The sequence below is a fragment of the Catharus ustulatus genome, chromosome Z, assembly GCF_009819885.2.
Source record: "Catharus ustulatus isolate bCatUst1 chromosome Z, bCatUst1.pri.v2, whole genome shotgun sequence".
In the NCBI taxonomy this organism is placed as follows: Eukaryota; Metazoa; Chordata; class Aves; order Passeriformes; family Turdidae; genus Catharus; species Catharus ustulatus.
In genome coordinates, this window is record NC_046262.2 from 55,008,333 (window position 1) to 55,033,734 (window position 25,402).

Sequence of the window (25,402 nt, forward strand, 5' to 3'; positions counted from 1 at the left end):
TTTTATCTTCCTAGAACCAAAAGTTTGTGACTTTAAATTTTGACTTGAAATGTCATTTTTGGCAAAGAGTTTTAGTACTACACTTTGGCAGACCTCCTGTGCCTTTTGCAAAAGAGCAAAACCAGCATAATCCTACGTGGTTGGAGAAGTACACTTGCTAACCCAGATTGCTTTTAACCTAGATGGCAAGCTCCTGCCTGCCTGTCTGGTTGGTTTCTAACAAGTCAGCTCCCACAGTCTGGGCAGCTGCCATAACCCCCTTTCTCCAGAAAGACATTAGGCACTTAGGTGAAATCTAGGTCAGCCAAACTGTGGTGAAAAGAAAAATGAAAACTCATGTCTGAATAAAAATGTAGAAACACTGCATTTGAAAATGAATTTTCTCTGTTTTAGTTTCTGTTGTGATGATTCTTTTAAAGTAAGATTGGCATTATTTCCTGAATTTTGAAGTTGTTCAACTTTCCATATTTGTTTGTTGATAATTGACTAAGCAGTTTGCTAATGTTATGCCATCCAAGGGCTGGTAAATGTTGCTTGTGTCTATAAAACTTATTTTCCCACTTCCAGTGCATCATATTTTAAGATTTCAAGAGGAGAAGTTTTTTGTGGAGAGTCACAAAGGTGCTTTCGTTGATGACTTCTGGCATTTTTTAAAAATTGCCCTACACAGACTACACAAAAATAATTTTCTATTAATATTTTATTTATTTGCCCTAGCAAAAAAAAAAAATAGTACCATCAGATCTTTGCATAGGCCATATTTGCTTTTTGCCCTGAGTTTTGTTCTGTAAATAATAATGCTACTTTTATAAAATCACAGGACAAGCCTTCTGTCCATTGGGTATGTTTCAGTGCTGCTAAAACAGAAAACAATGAAGATTTCAATGGACTCACTGTCTCAGCATCTTAACATAATCTATCCAACAGGATATGACAAGAAGATGCAGCTGACTTCTTTCAGTGTGCAACATCTTTAAGCCTGCAGCTGATTTGTGTAAACAGTTATTTATTCAACAATCTCTTATACAAGGAGACTTCCTGTGAATTGTGTAATATGAGCAAAAATATCACTGGAAGAGCCTAGAGCATGAAAGGAAAACAATAGGTGCTTTTCTCGCCTCTGATCACCAGCAGCAATGTGTGTTGGGAATATTCATCACAGATGTTTGATCTCCCAAGGCTATGGCTGCAAATTCAGTTGCTGTCACTCGGCTGCCTTCAAGCTTAGCACCTTCCCAGACCACTAATTCAGTGTGAGGTGTATGCAGAAACTGGGACGGGTGGCTGGGAAATGCAGCAGTGACAAGAGACGGAGATGGAGCTGTTAACTCTGCACATTCCTGAGCAGTGGAGAAAGAGCTTGCAAGGAAAGGAGGGAGGAAGGGGGGAAGAGGAAACAAGAAAGTACCACAAGAAGAAAACTGGCTGAGGAGTCAATAGGAAAGATTGACAAGATTGGGAGTATGGCACTCCCATAAGGGACAAAGTAGCTGGTTACAGAGAAATGATGTGTGTTGTCTCCATAATCTGGAGGAGACTTTTATTTTTCCTTCAAGTGTATACATTCATTTGATATCTGGGGATAAAGACATTTCTCTGTCTTATTATGACCCATATCCTCTAATTTTTGTAGGTGGAATAAATCAGAATATATATACTAATAATTGGTAGCATCATCACTGCATTTCCTGCAAATTGAGGTTTAGATTTTCACAGTACCATAATCATGTCCACAAAAATTACCTCTAGTCTAGAGTAAAGCTACCAGATGGGAAACAAAAAGCTCACCGGTAAACCCATCAAATGAAAGGGAACAGGGGGGCTCTCCACTTCTCCACTGGAATGTCCCTGCAAGAAGGGCTGATCCTCAACTGAGTTCATCCTACCCACCACACCTCCCACCCGCCACAGCATCATGAGCAGGTACATTCCCAAGTCGTACAGCAAACCTTAGGTCTTGTAGAAAGACAGCACAATGACTTTGAAAATATGTTATTGAAAATGGCTGCAGGTTTAACATTGATCGGTGATTTGGGTTTGCCAGCTTCTTCAGGGGATGCTGCCTGTTTCCACTCTGAAGCCCTCCAGCACCAGGCAGCACTCTGCACTCTAGTGATGCTCAGTTCAGCTCAACCCAACGCAGGCCATGCTGCAGTCAGTGTAACAGCAGCTGAAGTGGTTTTACAGGTCTCACGCACAGCTGAGGCAATGATTTTTCTTCAAGGACTTGTATACTTCTTCCCAGTGACTCCTCTCTGCCTGCAGTCCTCTGTCCTACAACTGTGTGCTCTGCAGAAGGTCGTGGTTTCAGCCCAGATGCAACACCTTTAGAGAAGTGACCTGACTGAATCTGTTTTGTCTTTTTTTTTTTTAAAGCTTTCTACTCCTACCCATATTCTGTGTGCTTGCTCCCAGCTTGCGAAACCTTCATACTGGTTGCAAAGGACTTAATATTCTGAGAGGATCCATTTCTTCCCTCACCTACACAACTTTAACAATGAACTTTTTATGGGACATTCCAAATAATAAGAAATCTCCACAATAACTATATGTGCTGACTTCTGTCTTAGAGCTGTGCTATCAAAATCAGCCGAGCTACATGTCTGCACAATGTCTTGGCACTGGTAAGTTAGGCTGTGTTTAAGAGGAAAACACGTTTGTGTTCTGCCAGTAGCATATTCTGGAGGGGTTTTTGCCCACAACATTTTTGGGGTTTCTCCCAAGGGCTTCTTTCAGTCACTGACAACTGTTCTTTTCAATAAGACCAGCACTAAGACATGAAAACTTAAGTTCATGAACTGGTATAGAAAGGTGTGGGTAAAGAGAAAGAGATATACCACACAGATGTTCATGGAACAGTTACTTAAAGTTAGCATGTGTCTTTATGTGAACATCACAGTGACAAAACAGAAAATTTTTTGTCATGCTAATTCTGTGGCAGGGTCAGGTGTAGCTCAAACACATCAGGAAAGAATACTAAGAAGATATTAGTGCATTGGTAAGTTTTGTGAACAGCCTGCAGATTTCCTGTCAGTATTAAGCATTTGTTTTATAGACCCTAGTTTTGAGATTATGATCTTCTGATGGGAGTGGTAGATAAGCAATTAGCAGATACTCTACACAGAACAACCTACTTGTTCTGCAGTAGTGCTCAGAGGCACAGAGTATATCACCATTTTTCCATAAAGTCTCTCTCGGTGTTTAATTGGTATTCCCTAAAGGTGACAGACTCTAGTGCTTGCCTTTTCCTTCTTGCTCAACCTTTTATGTCATTCTCTGATTTTTCCACTGTAACCCCCCAGAACTGCTAAAGAGGAGGAAGTATTCTCTGCCCATAGCTTGCCTGTTTCTGCCATAAGTCTCTTGGGCTAATCAAATGTGTGATTGAGGTGTGAAACTGTGATACTGATAAATTTATATTGTCTTATATCAGAAGTGTCCTAAGAGAAAAAAAGAGGTTGGTTTTATGGAGACTGTCATCACATTTTATGCTTCTTCAGGAAGAAGAGTCTGAACTCCACCTTTCAAACCCTCTCCATGTCATGAGAGATGCTTGTGCACGGACGGTGTGTCCCAGATGTGCAGCCACATGTGGGCAAGGGAGTGAACGCAGATCAACGGCATTGCAGAAGGTCTGTTATAAGCAGTGTGTTTCCCTGTTCAAATTCTGTTTTACCACAGTGTTGGAAACTGTTTTGTGCTGCTGAATATCTTTTTAACTCTGTCTCATAGTTGCCTGGGAAGCAAGGATGGTTCCCATGCTGCATCAATGCACAACACAAGCTCAATTAGGCAACCTGCTTCTGAGTGGAGTAGCTGGATTGTTAGCCACATTTGGATCAAACAGGACAGACAGAGCCCTGATTTGAGCTCAGCAATCTCTTTTCTGCACCATAAGGAGTACAGAGAGCTGCCAAGCTCCCTATGAGGGACAAAACGGTGGACGAGAGGAAAAATAATTTCAGATCACTATTCTGTCTCAGACATACCCCTCTCTTACCAATCTTCTGTTTTGATTCACAATCCATGCTCTGTTTCTTTGTCTTCAGTTAAAGATTCAGGCAAGGCAGAATGACTACTCTGATTTTTGTGGAAGCTCTTGTCAGACACCACATGGCTGTGTCCTAGTTGCCCCAAATCATTTCTAGTTTGGGGCTAGGTTGTGTGAATTACCTTATGTGCTTTTCAGCAGTTCTCTACAGGGACCTGCATTTTGGCTGAACTGGCCTTGAAAAAAATCCTCACTCTTATAAATATTTTGACCTGCTGCTGGGCTATAGAAATCTATTCTTAGATCAAATGATGCTATGGCAACTGTCCCTGCAATATGACACAGTAGCAAGAATTCTGTCTTCTTTTAATCTGTAGCTCCCAAAATACCTTCTGCACATCCCAAGCCACCTGGCTTTCCCCACCCTCTTTGGAGCCAGGAAAGCAGCTCCTTCCCAATTTATTTTTCTAGTTCAGTCTGAGGCAAAACCATCTTAAGCCAATTTAAGTAGATCTGAGATAAAATACTCAGTCCCAGCTGTCATAACCTATATTGCAGGATATTGCCCTTACTTTTCTATGACATTTTCCCAATTGCTTTTATGATCTCATTTCCCCTCAGGATTTCCTAAATAATCCTGTGACATGGGCCCTATCATACCCTATGTTCCTCTTTGTATATCCCACCAAAGGTGAATTGTCAACTTGAAAATGTCTGTTTGCATTTTTCTTCAATCAATATAACATGCCATTTATTCAGAGGCTAACTTTTTTACACACAGCCCTTTCTGACAAGACTTGCCTGTGTTTTATTTATTGATTTATGTCCATTACAATAAATAGATTTTTCGGGAGCCCATATATATCAAGAGGTTGCTTTAGTTGGGATGTACCTATGCCCATCCTAAGACATGGGCTCTTCATAAAGAGCTGAAGACCTGATGTTATAAACATGCTCAGAACTAACCATTACACATTCAGGACTGTTAGCAACAAACCTATATAAAAATCTGAAATTTTTTTTTCACCTCTCCTGATCCACGCTTATTGCCTACTAATTTCCCAAGTACACTGTGGGCTTGTACATGGCATCCTGCTAGTAATTGGGAGCTGCAAGTGCTGTTTGCTTGAGTACTGAGCCACCTACAAGTTTCACAGCAGTTGGTGAATAACTGGAGGATTTGTGTGTTCAGTACATCCCATATGCCGTGGCTGTCTTCAAGTGGCAATAGAGTGATAGAAACAACATGGTGTTGAAAATTTCTGAAAATAACAGATAAGTTCACCCCTGGTGTAATCCCCCTGACAAATGACCTGCAGGTGGAAAAGTAGCACACAAGACTGTAGGATGTAAAGGTGTTTTTCCTGCTATCCTGCTTGGGCTCTCTTTTTTGTGCTGCCCTGCCAGGATGCCACCTGTGTGTGTGGCACGGATGTGCTGAGGTGTGGCTGATAATATCACTTACAGCTCTTCAGTGAGGTCCCACCAGGATTAAAAAAGTAAATTTGTCATTGCTAAAATGCGGGCATGAACAAAAATACTTGCCCTGATTTCTCTGCCATAGTAATCAGAATTTCTAGCATAAATTATATTAACCTTCTTCCTCTCGTAGGAAATGTTTTAACCGTTTAGGGAGAAAGAGCAGGGTAACAGACTAAGTATAATGTACTGCGTTTTAAAATTTATCACTGTGCCTCGAATTCCTTCTTATTTCATTTCACTGAAAGCCTTTTAAGGTCACTATCCTTTTATGCAATGCAATGTAGTGATACCTTCATGTCAAGTTTTCCTTACTGGAATGTAAATCTTCTAAAATGCATGCTATTCACATTATGCCTATTTCTTCCAGCTTTCCAGTAGTCTTCTTGCACCATAGGAGGATGAACCACCAAACATTAGAGTCTGACAGGGGAAAGAGAGGGAGGGGTGACAGTGCAGAGTCCTTCTCTGCCCCAGCTGCAGAATGAGGGATCTGGAGCAGAGCAGTTTCACTCTCAGTTGGCACCTGTTAATTGGGGCACAGCTTTGATCTTGATGCTGGTACCTCAGGTGCGCACCTGGAGCCATCTGTCTCCCCAGCCTACCACACTGCCATCCGGCAGGTACTGAATCATCCAGGCAGCAGGGAATGTCTCCAGGAGGAAATCAAGCAATAGCCTAACACATTCACTACAAGAATTTGGACCTTCAGCCCCCAAAGCCAGCAGCCTGACTGCTAGGATTTGGGCAAACATCCTTGCTCCAACAGCTTTGGGGTTAATCAAGTTATAGTGTTGTTTGGTGGTTTTGTTTTCTTTCTCCCCAAAGACAAAGCTACATCCCTGACAACAAACACCCTGTCGCTTTAACATGGGCTAAGCCCATATTTTATCAAAATCCCCATGGGCAGGTTGAAGCTACACTGTATGTGATGTGGCTGTGCCCTGGCAGCTCCAACTCTGACACCAGAGCTCATGTCATTTCAAAAATTCTCTTCAGCTGCGCCTGCATAAATAATTCTTTGTTGTGCATGTAGTTTTATATAGTCAGTCTGAGTTTTCTGAAATTTCTAGAGGTGCAGGAGGGGGAAGGAGCATAAGCCCCCCTGGGATTAACCCTGTCTGGCTGTGCACAGCTCTGCCTTTGTGTGTTTTTCCAACTCAGTCCTCCCCTCTCTCTTCTCACACCCATTGGCAGAAATGAGCAGTCCCAGCAGTGACTAACTGTACCAGGTCAGTGGTAGGACAGCAGCTCCCTCCCCTTCTCTGCAGCCGTTTTCCCTTCCCCTCCACCTGAGGTGCTTTCTGGAGGAGACAGTCAAAGCTGCATGGCTTAGAGGTTTTTTTGGATGGGGTCCTGCATGCCTACCAGAGATGCAAGGAGCCAGCTGCTGGGGCACTGGGCACTGGTGTCCTGCCACACCTTGTAGCACTTGGGTTTTGGTGAAGGAGGCGAATGCCGTGGAAGCAGTTTACATCACTGGCTCCCCAGGACTTGGCTTTAATGAATCCTTGATGCTTTGCATCATACCTTTTGTTGTTACCATCTATCATGCATTCAGCACATGCTTTTAACCTGGTAATTATTTTATCCTTAGGTGAAGCATGTACTCCAGCACCTGTCATTAGCAGCACCATGTGTTCAGTTTGTGTTGTAGATCTTCAAGTGCTATATTTGGATGTCTTTGTCATAAAATACCTCAGGTGCCCTGTGGAGGCCTCAGACAGCCCTTTGATGGACTCCAGACAGCCTCCTCATTGGCCCATTGTGCAGTTGTTTACTAGTTGCACTCTCAATCACCTATTATATTAATTGCAATGTTCCAATAATTAGATTTCCTGTTTTTCAGGCCTACGTGCTGTTATTTCAGCCTTCCACAACACGCAGACCTGGAATGAGTGCTGCCAATTTGCATTCCTGCTAGCCAAATGCAAACAGAGCAAACTTCCTGAGAGTTGGGAAGGACACTGATGTCTGCAAGGACACCAGGCACTGTGTGGCAGCTTCACCTTCCCTGCACACACTTCCCCACTTAAGAGAAAATTTGACCCCCTAGTTCCACTTTAACCCACAAGAATTGAGATTTCCCAAACCACTTGCCAATTGCATCATGATTACCAGCAGTGGTGGTTTCATCTCATCTTTGGCATCTGTTTTCTAAATACAATGTCACTCAGTCTTTCTCACACAAGATCTCCTGGAAATTTCCTTTCCCGCCCCCCCCACCCCCACCTTTAATAAATCTTGTCATTCAAAATTAGTTGCTCTATATGTGATTTGCCATAGGAAATATTTGCAGTACCATTTTATTTCTGTAGAAATGCATTTATTTCCTATAGGAAAAATATGCAGTAAACCCATTTTATTCCACTGCATTGTCACATTGAAAAGACCATCTCGGGTTTAGGCATTTTCCTGTCCTTCTATGAAAGTGCATGAACTTGTTCAGGTTATGAAAACACTGAAGGATCTGCTTGCCTGTTTACTTCCAGGCCACACCCCAATCCCACCCAGCCACCCTGCCTTCCTCACCTCTCCATTACAAGGCTTCCTACACCTTCAGTGTTTATGCCAATGAAGTCGGTGGAGGAATCCTTTCTGCCAAATGAAGTCTTATTCATCAAGCAGCAATTTGTGTTTATATTTAGCACAGGTTTCCTCACTAGGCAGACTCTACAATGTATCTCAGAAAGTACCTTTGGTTTCTGTGGGAGCTTTGTGTGGGTTGCTTATGAAATTCTACCTGTTGTGCATATTCTCCACCGAGGACAGAGCTGGAGCAGAGATGCCTCAGTGAAGCTTTTGACTCAGCTAGGACTGAAATTATTCCAGGTCTAGCAAATAAATAGCAGCTTGGTAAGCAGTCTGGAAAATCCAACAGCTGACACTAGAAAACACTGAGGAAACTGCAGTGGGAGGGGGAGTTAGGGACCACAGGGCACTGACCGGGTGCCTAGAGGAGATAGGGTGCTGTGGTCTGCACAGGACTGTGAGAGGCACTGACCCTCCACACCTAGGCAGTTTAGCTGGGGCTAATCATCAGACTGCCCAGAGAAGTCCTTTTCCTGGCCCAGTGAGGGCTAGTGTCTCAAGGAGACACTGTGTTTTGGCATAAGGAAGGATGCGTGAACAGCACAGGCTGTGTGTCAGAGGGCTGGGGTTAGAACACAGCAGTGTGGGAAGGAGAGGTACAAGAGGCTGAGCTTGCACATTGAAGTAATTCCTCAAAGGAGATGACAGCTTTATAGTGATTTCACACTCTTTAGAAATACATATTTAGTCATCAATAACAAGAGTTTAAAAAAACTCTTAAAATAATAGTGGCTGCTTTAGTTTTTCTGAGAAAATTAAAGATTGGAGTTTTTTTAGGCTAAATACATAATTCTCTGTTTTTATCAAATATGCAGCATGTTTCCTACTTCTCATACCTTCTCATATAGTGTTTTTTAGTTCCTTTTAAAATACTCTTCTTTTTAAGAGCAGAGACATACATCTGATAATTGTATCACAGTAACATTCCTCGATGGCTGTACAAATAGTGCCTTTTTGTTCTTCTCCTCCTCTTCCTCCTCCTCCTTCTCCTCCTCCTACTTTCCCAGGTTAAATGACTTTAATGCATTGCTGGATTTGAGGCTCAAGTACTATGGAGGGCTCAGCTGAAACCTAATGCCACATTTGGCTCTTCTGAGAAACTGGAAGTGAGAATTTAATGTAATTCCTTTGTTTCACATTGGCATAGTGGATAATACTAAATGAAGGGGAGCTACCAGCCATAAACTACTCCTTGCCTGCAATATGAGTCATGTTTCTAAGCAGCTGGTTTTTTTCCTGGTAAAAAATAATAAAGTTTTCATTATCAGTAGAAAATACCATGCATTTCCACTCTTCTTAAACAGAACAAGTATTTATCTTTTTACTGCAGTGCAGCTTGGATCAAATATACTCACACAGTCGAGGGAAGACTTAGTTGGTGAAACAATAGAAAGGTCACAGCAGAAAACAGACTTTTTTAATCACAACTTCTTGAGAACCAGTTACTAAATCATTTTCTAAAATAACACAAAACAATAACATATATGTACATCATCACTGAAAACAGATCAATTCCTTTGATGCTGTAATGCTGTATAAAAGACCAAAATAAACATTTTATTAATGCATATAGCATATTTATTAATATAGCAATTTTACAGCCTAATTACATTCCAGAAGCAATTATCTCTTGTAATATGTGCTGTGGATGTAATGGAGACAGAAAAAATGTCTCTGTAATTAACGACAACTTAAAATCTTCTGCATCAAAAGCCCTTTGCATGCCAAACTTTTCACACGCAGCTGCGTCTGCAAGGCTGGTTTGGCTGACGAGGTGCAGGGCTGCTCCTTCCAGGGCTGAACTCCAGGACTGTAGTGGCAGTCCCTTCCTGCAGATCAGGTGCTTTGCAAATCTGAGCAATGGTACACAGATTTCCACGTGGACCTGAATGCTGGCACAAAGCCTTTGTCTCCAGAAATGGTCTTTACAAGGAAAGCTTTGATTTCAAACCCCACTCCCAGCTTTCCAGGACAGGAACCTTCAAAATTATGTTTTTGTTAACATGATCTTGTTATTAAATCCTTGTCCAACTGAGTTCTAAACCTGCCATGTAATTGCATTTTATGTCTTAATCACCATGTAACCATATTCTGTAACTGCTTTTTTTCCCCAAGGCAGAGGCCCTGGCTGTGCTGTGGTAGAAGGCTGTTAGGTACAAACTTTTTTGTTCTTTTTTGTTCTTTTGGTTTTTTTGTTCTTTTCTAGAAATTCCAGTCTGTGTGTGCAGTCTGCTTTACAATATACTTTGCTAGTCAAGGTAAAGAGTGTGGGTAAATCTAGGTCCTTTATTTAGTTTAACCTGGGTTATTTAGTTCAACCTGGTGCCAAGCATCCCAGCTTCCTTGCAAGCTGAACAGTTAGGACAGCCTCTGCTTCAGCTTCACAGAGCTAGCCTGGAATAGCTGGAAAAAAATACCCTTTTTGGCTATCATGGGAACACATCTAGCAAATCACTGAATATTACAATCACAAAATGGTTTGGGTTGTAAGTGATCTTAAAGGTCATCTAATTCCAAACCCCAACAGACCAGGTTGCTCAAAGCCCTATCCAGCCTGGCCTTGAACACTTTCAGGGATGGAGCAACCACGGCTTCTCTGGGCAGCCTGTGCCAGTATCTCACCACTCTCTCGGTAAAGAATTTCTTCTTAGTGCCCACTCTAAATCTCTCCTCTTTTAGTAAAAAAATGTTCCCCCTTGTCCTATCATCACCTACCCTTGTAAAATGTCTGTCTCCCTCTTTATTAATAAGCCCCCTTTAAATATTGAAAAGCCCCAAGGAAAACTAAAATACAGTAATTTCACAAATACAAGTCGCACCAATTTGACTAAGATTTTGCTCCTAAACCGGAAATGCGGCTAATACTCAGGAGCGGCTAATATGTGAATAATTTTCTGACGTTTACAACCTCAGAAGTGCCAGCCAGAGTGCTGAGCCGAGCAGCTGCAAAGTCGGCATTTTGCGATTGTTACAAATTGTTACTCTGTTGCACCGTGGGTGGAACCTGGCTGCCTGCAGGCAGCACAGGGGGTGGGGAGAGAGGAGGGAGAGCTCTTTCCTTCCCTCCTCCCACAGCCCGGGGAAGAGACGCGGGGGGCTCCGCACCGCCATTGCCGCAGCCCGGGGAGGAGGGGGGGGAACCGGGCCGCCCCTGCCGCGGCTCTGGGAGGAGGGGGGGGACCCAGGCCGCCCCTGCCGCAGCTCTGGGAGGTGGCGGGGGGCTCCATCCCTGCCTGCCACCACAGGGCAGCGCCGGGCCGTGGTGACCGAGCCCAGTGGCCCCGCCGAGCGGCAGCGCCGGGCTGGGCTACCTGGCCCCGTCAGCAGCCCCTAGCGGGCCGAGCCTGCACAGCCTGAGCCGAGCCAGTAAACCCCGCCCTGCCGCGGTTCTGTTAGTATTTGGCAACTTTGTTGCATGCGGGTCCTCGCTGCAAACAACAGAGCGGCTTATACTCGGGTGCGGCTTATTTATGGACAAAAAACGAAATATTTGCCAACACCCAGAGATGCGGCTTATACTCAGTGCGGCTTGCATTCGTGAATTTACTGTATATGGGGTTCTTGAAGATTGTGGTTCCACACGTACCAAAAGTGCTTTCTATCCCTAACATCAGCTAAGAAACAATGATTTTTTTTCTCTGTGGACCAACAAAAGGTATCAATTTTTCCTTGGTGAAATAGATAGGGTTCCTAATCTGCTGATCACCACTAACAGCTTACTCCATGTCTAGTACCCAGCATAGTTGGACAGCCACATGTACCTGCCACACAAGATGAGCAGAGCCCTCAGCTAATTTTGAGAATTGTTACATAGGCATATAGAAACTTTATTTTCAGAAGGGATAGAGAAGAACAGATAACATTTGTGGTATTCTACTAAAGCTGTTAATTGGGCAGTTACTCTACACAAAACAGAGCATGGAGCCCCTGCCTTCGCAAAAGCTCAATATTACTCTTCAGGCTATTTTATTACAGAGCATATGGTGACTGCAAGCACAAGAGAGGAATGCAGTGAGCTCTGATGTAACAAAAGGCCACTAGAAGTGGAACAACCTGCTTTGATCTATAACACTCCTACAGGAAAACTGTGAAAGTTGCAAAGCTGTCAGAGCTTTACTGAGGTGAATATTGGGTCACCATATATTTGGCAATGATGACACAAAACCCCAAAGAAATACAGTGCATGCAAGAAAGTTCCTACAAGTAACTGTAGAGGGGGAAACAGGAAGGGGTTTGCCTGAATCTATTCTCAGTTGCTTCTCTTTGTACAGATAGAGAAGTGAATGTTCTGTTGTATTTTCTTCACTCTAGGAGGCAAAAATGCTCAGAGAAGATCTGTAATGATTTTACTCAGTCTTCCATCTATGGAGGGAACTGAGAAACAATCACAGCATTCACATCTGAAAGCTGGACTTTTAGGCCAGACAACATTCTGTCTTCTTCCTTCCTTTTTTTCTGTGTTCTGCTTGGTTGGTGCAGTAATATTGTGTTGCTTACAGACATCTATAAAATAATAAGGTGGTACCCTAGAATTAGATCAATTGGGCATTCACCTGGTAGCTCTGGGTCATACTGTAATAATTAAGTTAAATCAGAACAAATGCCTCTTGGAAGTTTCCTGAGGGCTTCTTTGATGATGGCACAGTCTCACTTCCTTCACAGAGAAGGAAAGTCCAGGCACTTCCTGAAGGCAAACAAATGGTTCTGTTATTCTGCATGCTCTCTACCATGCTGTTGTGAACCTTAGTTGCATACACAGATCAGTTCTCGGCTGATGTCTCAGTAGATATTTTCTCAAGATAAACAGGGCTTCACGACCTTGGGTAGCCCAGGAGCAAAAAGCCCCAGGCACTTCCATTACGTGCTCACATAGCTGGGGATGATTTCTAGTTTCTTGACAGTTTGCCTTCTGGGTGCTTTAGAAAGGTGTGGTGCTAGTTCACGATTTTTTTTTTTTTCTTCAAGAAATTGCATGCTCCACTCAGTGTTTAGGCTGAAACTCATCTGATACTAGCACTGCAGCCAGTAATGAAAAGAACATCAGAGGCTAATAATAAATGAGCAGAAACCTCAGGTTTTGCTGAGTATCGTGGTTTGATCAGATACTCTGATCAGAACTTGCCTGAAATCTTCTTTTGGGAGGTAGCTCACCAAAGCCAAGGGACAACCAGTGATTTGACATGAAATATGCAGACCTGGTACATCATAATGCACCTCTTGACACACAAAGCACTGTAATATTCATGTCCTGAGTGTGTCCCAGCTGAACAGACTGGAGGAGCTCTAAACAGAAGTGGGTATTTCCATACTGTGGTGGTTTTGCATGGGATGGAGTTCAATTTCTTCCCAGTAGACGTGTGATTTGGATTTGTGCTGAACACAGGGTTGACAACACAGAGATGTTTTTGTTATTGCTGAGCAGGGTTTGCACAGAACCAAGGCTTCTGCTGCTTCTCCACCAACCACATCATCAACCAGGCTGGAGTTGCACAAGGAGTTGGGAGAGGACACAGCTGGGACAGCTGACCCCAGCTGACCCAAGGGAAATTCCAGACCATCTTGCTCAGTAGATAAAGTGGGGGGAAGTAGGAGGAAGGGGGGTGTGTTGGAGTGATGGTGTTTGTCGTCCCAAGGCACCATAATACATGAGAGGGCCCTAGTCTCCTGGAGATGGCTGAACACCTGCCTGCTATGGGAAGCAGGAATTAATTCCTTGTTTTGCTTTGCTTTCATGGGCAGCTTTTGATTTTTCTATTAACCTGTTTTTAATCTCAATCCACAGGTTTTCTAGCTCTTAACCTTCCAATTCTCTCCCTGATCCCACTGGTGGGGAGTGATCAAGCAGCTGTGTAGGGTTTAGTTGCTGACTGGAGTCAAACCATAACACATATTCCCGGATAGTGTATTTCCACTTCTCTCTGGAATATTTGACTTTTCTTAACTGCATCACATGGTTAGAATTGCAGTGCTTAATTTTTCTTTTTTTCTGTCAGCTATTTCCAGCTTCCATGACCTGTGCATTTTGTAGATAATCTTTATCTGGATCTATTAATTCACTCTAATTATTGAGGGTTTGCGTTCATTGTTTGGTTTGGGGTTTGTGTGCGTTGCACAGGGAGGGTTTGCTTGTTTTTCTGGTGTTGTGATGTGTCACTCCTCTCACCCAAAGTCCTCCACACAGTATTCCTATAGGGTTCCATCCCTCAGAAGCTCTAGCACCTTTCATTATTCTGGCACTTCAGCTCTAATCTCATTCAATTTGTTTGTTTGTTTGTTTGTTTATTTATTTGTTAGATTGTTTATATTGCCAAGCATGACATTGCAGCAATGAAAGCTCTTCCATCTCTCACATTCTTCTCAGTTGTGACACTTGCTGTTGGAGTTTTGGAGATCTGTTGTTTTCTTTATCCATTGCACTGTACTTAATAAATTGATCTTCTATCACTGGCGTGTCAAAGCATGTCCTAAAGCTTATACAGGGGAAATAGTTTCATTTTATTATTTTGAAAGAGTTTTTTTCAATTTCTTTTTTAAAATTAATCATTAGAATAATAGTTCTGCTTACTGTGTCTATCCTAACTTCAGCATTCTTCCCCCTTTTTCTGATCAGTGATTTCACTACTTTCTGCATAATTAAAGGCACACTCTGCAGGAAGCTGGAGGTAATGCTTCCTGTCCCTTCAGGTGCTCTCATGCTCAAAATTGCTTCTGATGACTAACTATGTTGGCATGCTCTAAATTTCTGTGATATTCCCTAGTCTAACTCTGTAATGAAACTCCATTGTGTAAACATCTCCTGTAAATGTGCCTTTGTATCTTGGGCAAAATTAAATATATATATATGCAGGTGTGTGTGTGTGTGTACACACATATATATATGCATATATACGTATATATATACACACATGCATATACATGTAAAATTATGTATCTTGTCAGTGTTGCCCAGTTTGCACCAGTGTGCAGAGTTTCATCCAAGCAACCATTAAAATCTGAAAGCTGGCCATTTCACAGATTGTTCTACTCAAAATTATGATCTCAAGAATTGAAATAAGGGTGAAGATTTCTTCCACCTGGAAAGACTGGCTCTCCAGCAGTCTAGTTCTGATTCAGCCTTGCTGTGATGCTCATGCTGGGCACTCCTCAGGTAGTTACTCAGTGAAGATGTTCTGTTTTGCGCAGTTTTGCTTTCTTTAGTCTAGTGATGGATTTTGTTTGCAAGGTAGGCTGATTTCTAGATGAACTGTAGACTAGAGAGCTGCTGAATTTAAACACTGACCTTTAGCTTTCCTACCATCTCCACCAAGGTACAACTTGGTTTGATCCATAGTGAAATTTGAATAATTACTTTTGGCAAAACCAGAAGATATTTCCTTAAGTCAGTAATGTAGCTTTCAGCCTGATTTGATCAGTTTCACTTGATTTATTTTAATTGGAATAAACCTCACTGCAACTCACTCCCAGTTTGTGGGAAATTTGTCAACTAGAAATTGCTCCCCAAGAAGCTTGATGAATTCGAGTTACTAGATGTATTTGCTGAAGTTCACATTATTTCTTCTCATGTTGTGGAAAATATAAATGAATGTTACAACTGAATGTTTTGATCTAACTTTCTGTGGTTCACAAGACATATTTAGCCTATATCTAAGCTTAATCTATTTTGTGTGGTGTAGAGGAAAGAGAGTAAATGGCAGGTGAGGTAAACATTTGACTAATGTAAATAAAGTTCCAGAGATTAGGTGGTACTTCAGTGCTGTGATGTTTCTACTCAGAGAATATGGGTATGAATGATAACTACTTTTTCAGCTCTGACTCCAAAAATCCTTATTAATAAGTGGCAAATGGTTGCACAAATTTCTAGCACATGACAGTACAGTAAGTTATTAATGCCTTATGAATAAGTGTAATCAGTTTATTTGCTTTATTAAATTGAATTTCTCTTATCTGCTTTTTGATAATCCTTTTTCCCAAATGCCAATATTTGTGCATCAGAGGAAATATGGAAATTATGCAGTTGTTCATTTGCAATGTGATGATCAACCAGTGCTGTTGGCTTGCTGCCATTCATTCCTTCCCTGCTGTGTGGGTGTCGAGCTGGCAGTCCCTGGGCACAAGTCATAGGGGCCTTGGGGAAGCAGTGCCATGGGAAAAGGGACAGCCAAAGGGATAGCCAAAGACACCACTCAAGAGCAGCACGCAGGATAAATCAGCTTTAATTAATGCACCGAGAGAAGAGTAGAACTAACTCCTGCATCCTGAATCTGAAGAACATGTCAATTCATTACACAGGATATAAAAAAGTAAGTAATTCAAATAGGAGCTGTCTATTAGTGGGGAAAAAAATCCCAGTATTGTTTCTGTGGCTGAGCAGTGCAGATAGGGTTGCTGAAATCCATTGTGCAGATCTCCTGAACCAATCTGATATTTGTAATTTTTATATTTGTTAATATTTTGGCAACTTCCTCCACACATGGTTAACCTTAAGATTATTTGTCATCTGAACTTTTTATAGTATTGTACCATTGTTCATCAACTGCTTAAAAATAAGGATGAGCTATTATTTTTAAGTAAATGTCTTAGAACATGTCACTGCTTTGAAATGTTTTTCATCTTGTAGATCAAAGACTTGTGGCTGTATCTGACTTTTATGGTGGGTTTCTTATGGCAAATCTCAAACTGACATCACACATTGTCCCTCTCAATTTCTTGTACACACGATGGACACATAAATCTCCAAGTTGTGGAAGCACTGCTTTTCATGTTACAGCAAACTAAGAGCTGTCTCCCTTTCTTCTAGATGCACAGCTATGCCACAGAGGTCCACAATTAGTGTCCCACAGGCTCGCAGTGCCTTGCACCTGGAAACGAGCGCACTGGATAGTGTGCTGTGCATTACACTTGGATTTCAGCCATTGGGAGCAACATGGGAATATCAGCCAGGTGCTCAGATTTCTTAGGCTGTTTAAAGCTAAAGCCCAAATGTAGATTCCCAAGGCCTGTGAGGTTTGTCTGGAGATGTTGGGGGGGCTGATATTGACAATGGCAAAACCCAGTCTCCTGGGTTTGGGTGTCAACTTTCTTCTAGTTCTTGGTCAGCAGGCATGCCTTATTTTTTAATGAAAGAATATTCCCATAAAACAGTTTCTGATTCCTGCTTGCTTACGAGAGCCAAACCAACTGAGCAGTCTGATGACTGGTTGTGAGATGGCATTGACATCTTGGGGTTTGCCACGTGATACAACCTGGCTGTGGCTGCGGTTCCCTAGTGCTGAGACAGGCTGAGAGGCAAGTGGATCCAAATCTCCCAAATGCACTGATTCCCATCCAGCTATTGCAAAATGCATCCCTTCTGCTAGACCCCTCTGCTGTATGTTTAGCAGAGTGAGACTTTTTTTGGCTAACTGTGAAACAAATTTCAGAAAAAAACTGTCAGCCTAGAAGCACAGTACATCAATCAATGAATCAATCAATCAATCATATGGAAATAAATAAATAAATATGCACATATATTTTTGTTACTACTTTAGAAGATCTCTGGGACCACATTAGCCTGGGTGAAGTAGGAAAGAATGAACAATAGAGGTGAAAAGCAAGTTGATGTATGTAGGTGGCTAAATGGAATTAAATGTGTAATTATGTGACAAGGGGGTATGGTTATGAATCATAAATGAGTGCTGTGGTGAAATAGACCACACTATCATTTTAAATGATATAAGTGGGACTGAACTGTATTTGTTTCTATCAGTCTTGGTTGACTATAACTTTTTTTTTAAACTATGTAACTGTTAGGAATGCATTTTCTCTGTTTTTCAGAGCATTCTACTGCTAAAGTGTGTGATGAGTCACCTAATTGAAGAAGGATGTGTGTCATTACATAAGGAGAAAAATAGATTAAAAGTACCACCCAAATGCCAATGTGTATTCTGATTTTGATTGCAGTAAATTGACTTGGAAATAGTTTATTTTATTTATTTAAAAAAATTAAACATGTTGAAAATTGGTTAAGGCTGGAAGTTTAGGGGACAGTAGTTTAAAAATAATTTTTAACAATCCCAGAAACAATATTCTTGCATCTCCTGGTCACCAGAAAATTTCAATGTCTTCTGGCATTTCAGACAAAGAAGAAAATTCTTCTCTTTACTCAACCACAAAAGAGTCGGGTATTTTCATAACATTCATTAGGAAGAAGGTGCCTAGAGTGTTGGTGATGTTTCCAGTACAAGTTAGAGACACTAGAAACACGGATGGTTTTAAAAATGTCGACTGTAGCCCTAAGGTAAAGATGGAGGCTGTTTAATTGCTTATGTTATACAACTGGGTGTGCCCACCGTGGGGTTAATGCTAGAGGCAGTGACAAACAACAGCCCATTATCCTTTTGGTAAATCTATGACTGATAATGATGTCAGAGCTATTAAAAATAATGAGCTGCTCATATCTCACAAAGAACTTTGGGTAGATGTAAATGCCTTATGCAACATTACCCAGGGGGATGGGAAGGGCAAGAAAACCTTTCTCCAAGCGGGAATGGTGACCACACTGGCACAGGGACTCAGCCTTGCCTGCTACCACTTCTCCAAGCAAGGCCTTACAGCTTCACCACTGGCTGTTAGGAAGGCCGCCAGCACCACCAAGGTTAACAATTTCCATCAATGAAGCTGTCCCCACAGAAAGCTCAGCCTGACATTACTTAAAGCCTGAATTTTCCATCCTGGACTGCAGTGCCATGGCATTGCCCAGCATGCTGCATGCCTGATGCAGATGGAAAGCATCCAGAGGCTTAGGACAAACAATCTGCATGTGGCTCAGCTTGGAGCTAGGTCTATAGAAGGCCTGCCCTCACCTTCCAGCCCCGCTGAGCACTCTGTGGGTGACAAGTGCCTCCCTCCCATGTTGATATGGACCCATTTCCCTCAGCCTTGAGAGACATCTGCCCTGCAAAAGGCCAGAGAAAAAGAAAGTGAATTATAGACAGGGCTGCTGTGTGAGTCTGGGTTCGGCTTGGTATGCCTGTTTATAATTAATTTTCTTTCCAATGAAAGACCCAGTGCTGCTACTCCTCTAACTGCTCTTTCCTCCACAGGAATAAATTCCCCAGAACATTTTCGGTTTCCAGGCCTCAGATGGACTTGAACTTGGTCTAATATAGCTTGGCTGCTGTAGACCACTCTACTATTAATATCTCTTCAGTTGCTTGAGGACATCAGGTCCCTCATACTTCTCAGTAAGTTATATTTATATGGTACTTATATGACGCAGCAAGTTTGTAAAATGCCACAGCTGCAAAAACAGAGTGTGTTGGGATCAACAGATTGAATTCAGTCAAGATCCTCACTCCGCTTTCAAATCAGACTGCACCTGTTGACACAACTTACAGTAATTTCACGATTATAAGCCGCACCTGATTATAAGCCGCACTTCTGGATGTCGGAAACTTTTCGTTCTTTGTTCGTGTATAAGCCGCACCCAATTATAAGCCGCATGTCTGGATGTCGGCAACTGTCTTGGGTTACAATACAGAGTGTGATAAAAGGTATCTATTCTATCACCATCTGTTCAGGGTGGGGGCAGTGATCCTTATCTCCGTGGGAGACTTTCTGCTAATGGGCCATCCATTGAAACCCGGTGGGGCATTGTTTATCTTTTCACAACCCATCCTTCCTCCAGCGAGTCATTTGCTGCTAATGGCCCATTGAGTCCCACTGTGGGACTGATAAAATTACTGCATCCCATTGGAAGTTGCTCCAACCAGGGGAAAGAGCCCAACATTTCTTACCAAGATAAAAACAGAGGTTTTGGGACACTAAGGGAGCTCCTTTCTCCACTGGACTCCAGAGGAAAACTGGATTTCTCCACATCACCACTGGACCTCCGGAGGGAAACTGCACCTTCTGCAGGAGCACTGCTTCAACTGAACCACATCTGTCACTGCAAGAGGATGCAGCCACCATTTAATGGGACTGCTACCAACACCCTGCCTGACAGGGTGTCAGGTTGTACTCTGACTTTGTCAGGGTTTGGGGTTTGTTCCTTTGTAGTACTGTATTTCTATTTTAATTTCCCTAGAAAAGAACTGTTATTCCTAATTCCTGTATCTTTGCCTGGGAGCCCCTTGATTTCAATATTATAATAATTTAGAGAGAGGGGGTTTACATTCTCCATTTAAAGAGAAGCTCCTGCCTTTCTTAGCAGACACCTGTCCTCCAAACAAAAACAGCAACTTTTCATTCTTTGTCCATATATAAGCTGCACCTGATTATAAGCCGCACTTCGGGTTCGGACCAAACTTTTAGTCAAAATGGTGCGGCTTATAATCATGAAATTACTGTACTGCCCATGTGCCATAAAGCAAACCTTACCTTAGAGAGCTTCATATTTAATAAACATGTAAGGAGAACATGCAGACATTCCTGTAGAGACAGGTTGATTTATAACTACACAGGTACAGTATTTCATGACTATAAGGCGCACCCTTTTGACTAAAATTTTCCCCTGAACCTGGAAGTGCGCCTTATAGTCTGGTGCACCTTATAGGATGGACAAAGTTGCGACATTTGCCACCCCGGAAGTGTGAGCCATGAGCCGTGGGGGGAGCCGGCAGTGCCGCGGCAGCCGGGTGTAGGCAGGCCCAGAGGCCCGCGGCACCACCCCCTCCTGGGCCAGGTGGCCCGGGGGCCCACGGCTGCCAGGTGAAGGTGGGCCAGGGGGCCCGTGACACCGCCCCTGTCAAGTCCGGGCGGGCCCGGGGGCCTATAGTTGCTGGGTGAAGGCGGGCCCGGGGGCCTGTGGCACCGCCCCTCCCGGGTCCAGGCGGTCCCGGGGGCCAATGGCTGCCGGGTTGAGGCAGGGCCTCGGCCAGCAACCGCACGAGGGGCGCTGGGGGCGGAGCCTCGCTGCAAAAAAAAAGTGCGCCTTATAGTCTGGTGCGCCTTTTACGATCTACAAAGTTGCGAATTTTGCCGACTCCCAGGGGATGCGCCTTATAGTGCAGCGCGCCTTATGGTTGTGAAATTACTGTACTGAACCACATGGAAGAAACATTCAGAAAATACAGAGTGAGATGAAAACCCTACTGAAAAATGCTTGTATAAACCAGTGTCTGTGTGTGTTGTGTGCAGCTCAGGCTGTATCTGTGTGAGGGCATTTACACACAAATGCACATTGCAATCAAACACAGATGGATGGTCTGTGGTGCACAGGCTTCGTACAGCCCTGGAAGCTTTTATGTCAGCTGGGCTAACATATAAATGTCAGAATCTAACTTTTATATTAATGACAAAGAGTTGATTGTTTCCGAATGAGTCTTAGTGGATGAGTTAATTAAAAATAATAATAGTTCACCAGCTGCTAATTAGGAAATTAATTAGTCATACAGTAGAGTGTTACTTTTGCATGTGAAGAAACTGACTTCAAGTTGCCTCAGAGGAGACTGGCTTTCAACCAGCATCATTAAGTTTATTCACCAAAGAAAATAAAAGCTGATTATTGATGAGGATTTTCCTTTGAATAAGAGAAGATCCGTTCTCTCAGCAAAATAAAATCCTCTTCATAGGAAAGGCGTAGGTTATCTCTTTTGGCAGAAAAGAGCTTCTGCAAGCTTCTAATGATCCAAACAGGAAAGGGAATGCATTGATGTAAGGTTAGTTTAATCTACTTGGTCCTGTGGTGTAAAAAGCGGTTGCATGAAACCACTGTTCTTTGAATGGTAAATGAACCACTAAAATGGGAGATTCTCTCAGTAACTTCCTGACTTTATCAGGACAACAGCAAGCTGCATTTAACACCCTTAGCGCCTCCTCCTTGGAGTCTTTGCTGTTTGTTCTCTAAGTCCAGCATGGTACTCACAGCATAATAAGGAAAGCAAACACTATGCTTGTGGATTACAAGTTGTGTCTGAAGATGTAATATTTGGGAAGAGACTACATCAATAACAGTACCATTCTAGGCAGTCTCAATTTAATTTCCTACCTAAGAGCCAAGACAACCTCATAAAAAGCCATGCTACCATGAAAATAATTTTTGACAGCTGTGGTGTGCAAGATAAAAAGTACAGCCTCTATGTGAGGATAGGTGTGTTAATTATAGTACTGAGAACACGAAAAGACCAGCATGTTGAAGACCCAGGAAAACAAGTGTCCCATAAGCATCCAGATCATACTAGACAGTGGGATGGCAGCAGTTGCTTGTTTACATGCATCAAGCAAAATGTCAAAGTTATGTGTTGGAGTTCCTGCGTAGAAATTGAACCTTTTGTGGCAGCTTTGCCAAGCAGGCACTGCCTCAACTGCTCTAGCAACACGGTAACAAGAGTCTGTCTGAAAGTTGGTGATGGAAGACCAAAATGAGGAAACATACAGTAATAGCAGCCTCAAAGGTGAGAGGGTTATGAGATTATATTTTCTAGTTTGTAATTTTTTCATTTGCAGTTGTGACTGAGTTCTGGGAGGCTGTAGAACAGAGCTTAGAAAGGTTTGTTCCATGAACAGTCCTTATGGACAGCATGGTATCTTCGTGAGTATATCTAATTTGGGGCACATACTAATTTTGGATAGACAAAATTGGTGCTAAGGATCTTCTAAAATCCTTGCCAAAGCGGAGAGAGAAGCTGTGTTGGCCTCATTAACACTGTCAGGCTCACTTAGCAGCTTATGTGGGTGAAGTCTTGAAATATTTATTTTCTAGTCCATCCTCATAGTAAAGCTTCACCTGACCAATCTTGACTCCACAGCATTTTATACCTCTGTGGGCTCTCTGCCCAGACCTGAGAGGAAAAGAAAGGAACTGTGTAGTCTGCAGTGGAACCTTGGGAGTGGGTTATGGAGAAGACGATGTCTTTTTGCTGATAGCTTTTGTGATCACTTTGGGGTTACAGTTTCTTAGCAAATATTCCTTTAACTGTGTAGCTCTCCAGTTCTGCCCCCAAAATAAGGCAGCCCCAACTAAAATTACTGCTCAAAGCCGGGCGTAGAACAAGAAGGACATCCCAAGGCACAGTTGTGTGTCAGTACTGAGACTCCAGGGAAATTAGCAGCGCTATTTTCAGCTGAAACATCGTTTCAACCAACTTTGAGTGGCATGCTGACTTTTTGTTTTCCTTATATGCAAATAAATTTTTCCCTAAAATCACATTCTAGCTAGACAAAGACAGCTTTATTCTAATGTGCTTCCAATGCCTTTTTCGCAGATTCATAGGAGATTATGCTGAATAAGTGATTTCTGCTTATGGAAAATCTCCTACTATGCAGGAACCCAAGGCAATTTCCTCATCATTCTCTTTGTAACAAAGAAATAATGACAGAAGACAAGAATATCTCTCACATATTTAAAAAAAAGAAAAAAAAAAAGAAAAAAAAGAAGAAAAGAAAAAAAAGAAAAGAAAAGAAGAAAAAAGAAAAGAAAAAAGAAAAGAAAAGAAAAAAGAAAAGAAAAAAGAAAAGAAAAGAAAAAAGAAAAGAAAAGAAAAGAAAAGAAAAGAAAAGAAAAGAAAAGAAAAGAAAAGAAAAGAAAAGAAAAGAAAAGAAAAGAAAAGAAAAGAAAAGAAAAGAAAAGAAAAGAAAAGAAAAGAAAAGAAAAGAAGAAAAGAAAAGAGAAAATGACTATGTAGTGGTACTTAGAGAAACAGATAGGATCATCTCAGACAGGTAACAGCTTCAAGAACCCCAGTCCCCAGCTGCAATGCAGGTATAGGCAGGGTCTGCTCCCAGTGGAACAGCAAGGGCAGCCTCTGGGAAAAGTAAGGGATGAAAGCTGGTGACTTCTGCTCTATCCAAAGGCCTGTAACTACACCATAAGTTCATAAAATCATAGAACTATAGCATCATAGAATGATATGGACTGAGAATAGACCTTGAAGACCCTCTAGTTCAAGCTCCCCTGCCATGGGCAGGGACATCTTCCACTTGACCAGGTTTTTCTGAGCCCTATCCAACCTGGCTTTGAACACTTCCAGGGATGGGGAATCCACAATTTTCCTGAGGAGTTTGTTCCCTGCCCTCAAGGCTGAGGAAACTGGCCATGCTTTCAGGTGAGGTTTGTGCCAGCTGACCCTGGCCTGTGCAAGGCCACCACGAGACAGCAGTGACCTGCTGGCTCCAGGAGTTCGCTGCATGCAGGATCTGGGTGTTGGAGGGGACTGCCAAAGCTGGCCTGACCCCCTGACTCCATGATGTTCTTATATGTGGACACCAATGACAGTGCTGGGAAACCTGGAGAGTATCCACAGTGACTGCAGAGCTCTGGGGGCGGCAGCCAAGGACCCAGGTGATGTTCTAATTCCTGTCAGAGGGGGCTGAAAGTGTAAGAAGGGGGAAGGCACTGGTACTGCCTGTCAACAAATGTTTGAGCATCAGTTTTTGGACCATGGGACCCTGTTTGAAGGTCAGCATCTTCGTGGGAAAGACACAATCCAGCCCACTAAGTGGAGCAAATAGATCTTTACAAGGAGGATGGTTGCCTTAGTAAGGAGAATATATATGTATATATGCATATATATGCAAATAAAAAATTGCAATTAAAATCTTTGTTCAAAGGCATAAATAACTATTTAAACTGACACACATTATTTCAGAGAAAGAAGAGGAATGTTTTTTGCAGTACAGAGGGCTGAATGCTAAGCTAAACAACAAGAAAAACAAAGTCCACTGTTACTAAATCTGGTGGAAGCTCCCAGAGTATATTTTCCATGGTGTGACATGGGAGGACTGATTTGATCTAGTGTTTTGAAAGCTGGGGTCTGTGTGCATGCAGCTCCTTGTTCCACCCTTGGTCAGTGACCTTCTCTCCATCAAGACATCTCATTGCCTGACCAGTGCGTGCCAAACCAGTGGCTGTGTCTTGTCTTTCTCCATTACACACTTCCCACTTGCCAAAAAACAACAGGAGCAGGCCACCCAAGGGGTCTCTGGCATCTCTGTCCTGTCCATCACACTGCAGCAGTGTGGGCAAACCAGTGCACCCAAGGGGCCAGGCGTGTCAGCTTCACCCTCCTCCCAGAGCAGCAGTGTCCAGCCCAACACCACCACCCTCTTCAGGTAAAATGCTTCATTCCTTCACAAAGAAGGCAACACTGCCCTTTTCCGGGGTCCAGCACCAGGCAATCCTACTTGCAAATTACAGTAATTTCACGAATACAAGCCGCACCAATTTGACTAAGATTTTGCTCCTAAACCGGAAATGCGGCTAATAATCAGGAGCGGCTAATACAACCTCAGAAGTGCCTGCCAGAGTGCTGAGCCGAGCAGCTGCAAAGTCGGCATTTTGCGATTGTTACAAATCGCTACTTTGTTGCACCGCGGGTGGAGCCTGGCTCCGTGTAGGCAGAACGGGGGGCGGGGAGAGAGGCG

The 25,402-nt window shown here is 42.7% G+C and overlaps 1 long non-coding RNA gene across 1 annotated transcript; it reads left to right on the forward strand.

The window, feature by feature from the left end:
• The first annotated feature begins 1,782 nt into the window (after positions 1 to 1,782).
• LOC117010309 lies at positions 1,783 to 23,317 on the forward strand. The gene is made up of 5 exons (XR_004420606.1): positions 1,783 to 2,624; positions 3,501 to 3,632; positions 16,860 to 17,002; positions 19,144 to 19,284; positions 23,245 to 23,317. It is a non-coding gene; the product is annotated as an uncharacterized LOC117010309 (long non-coding RNA).
• Positions 23,318 to 25,402: the final 2,085 nt, after the last annotated feature.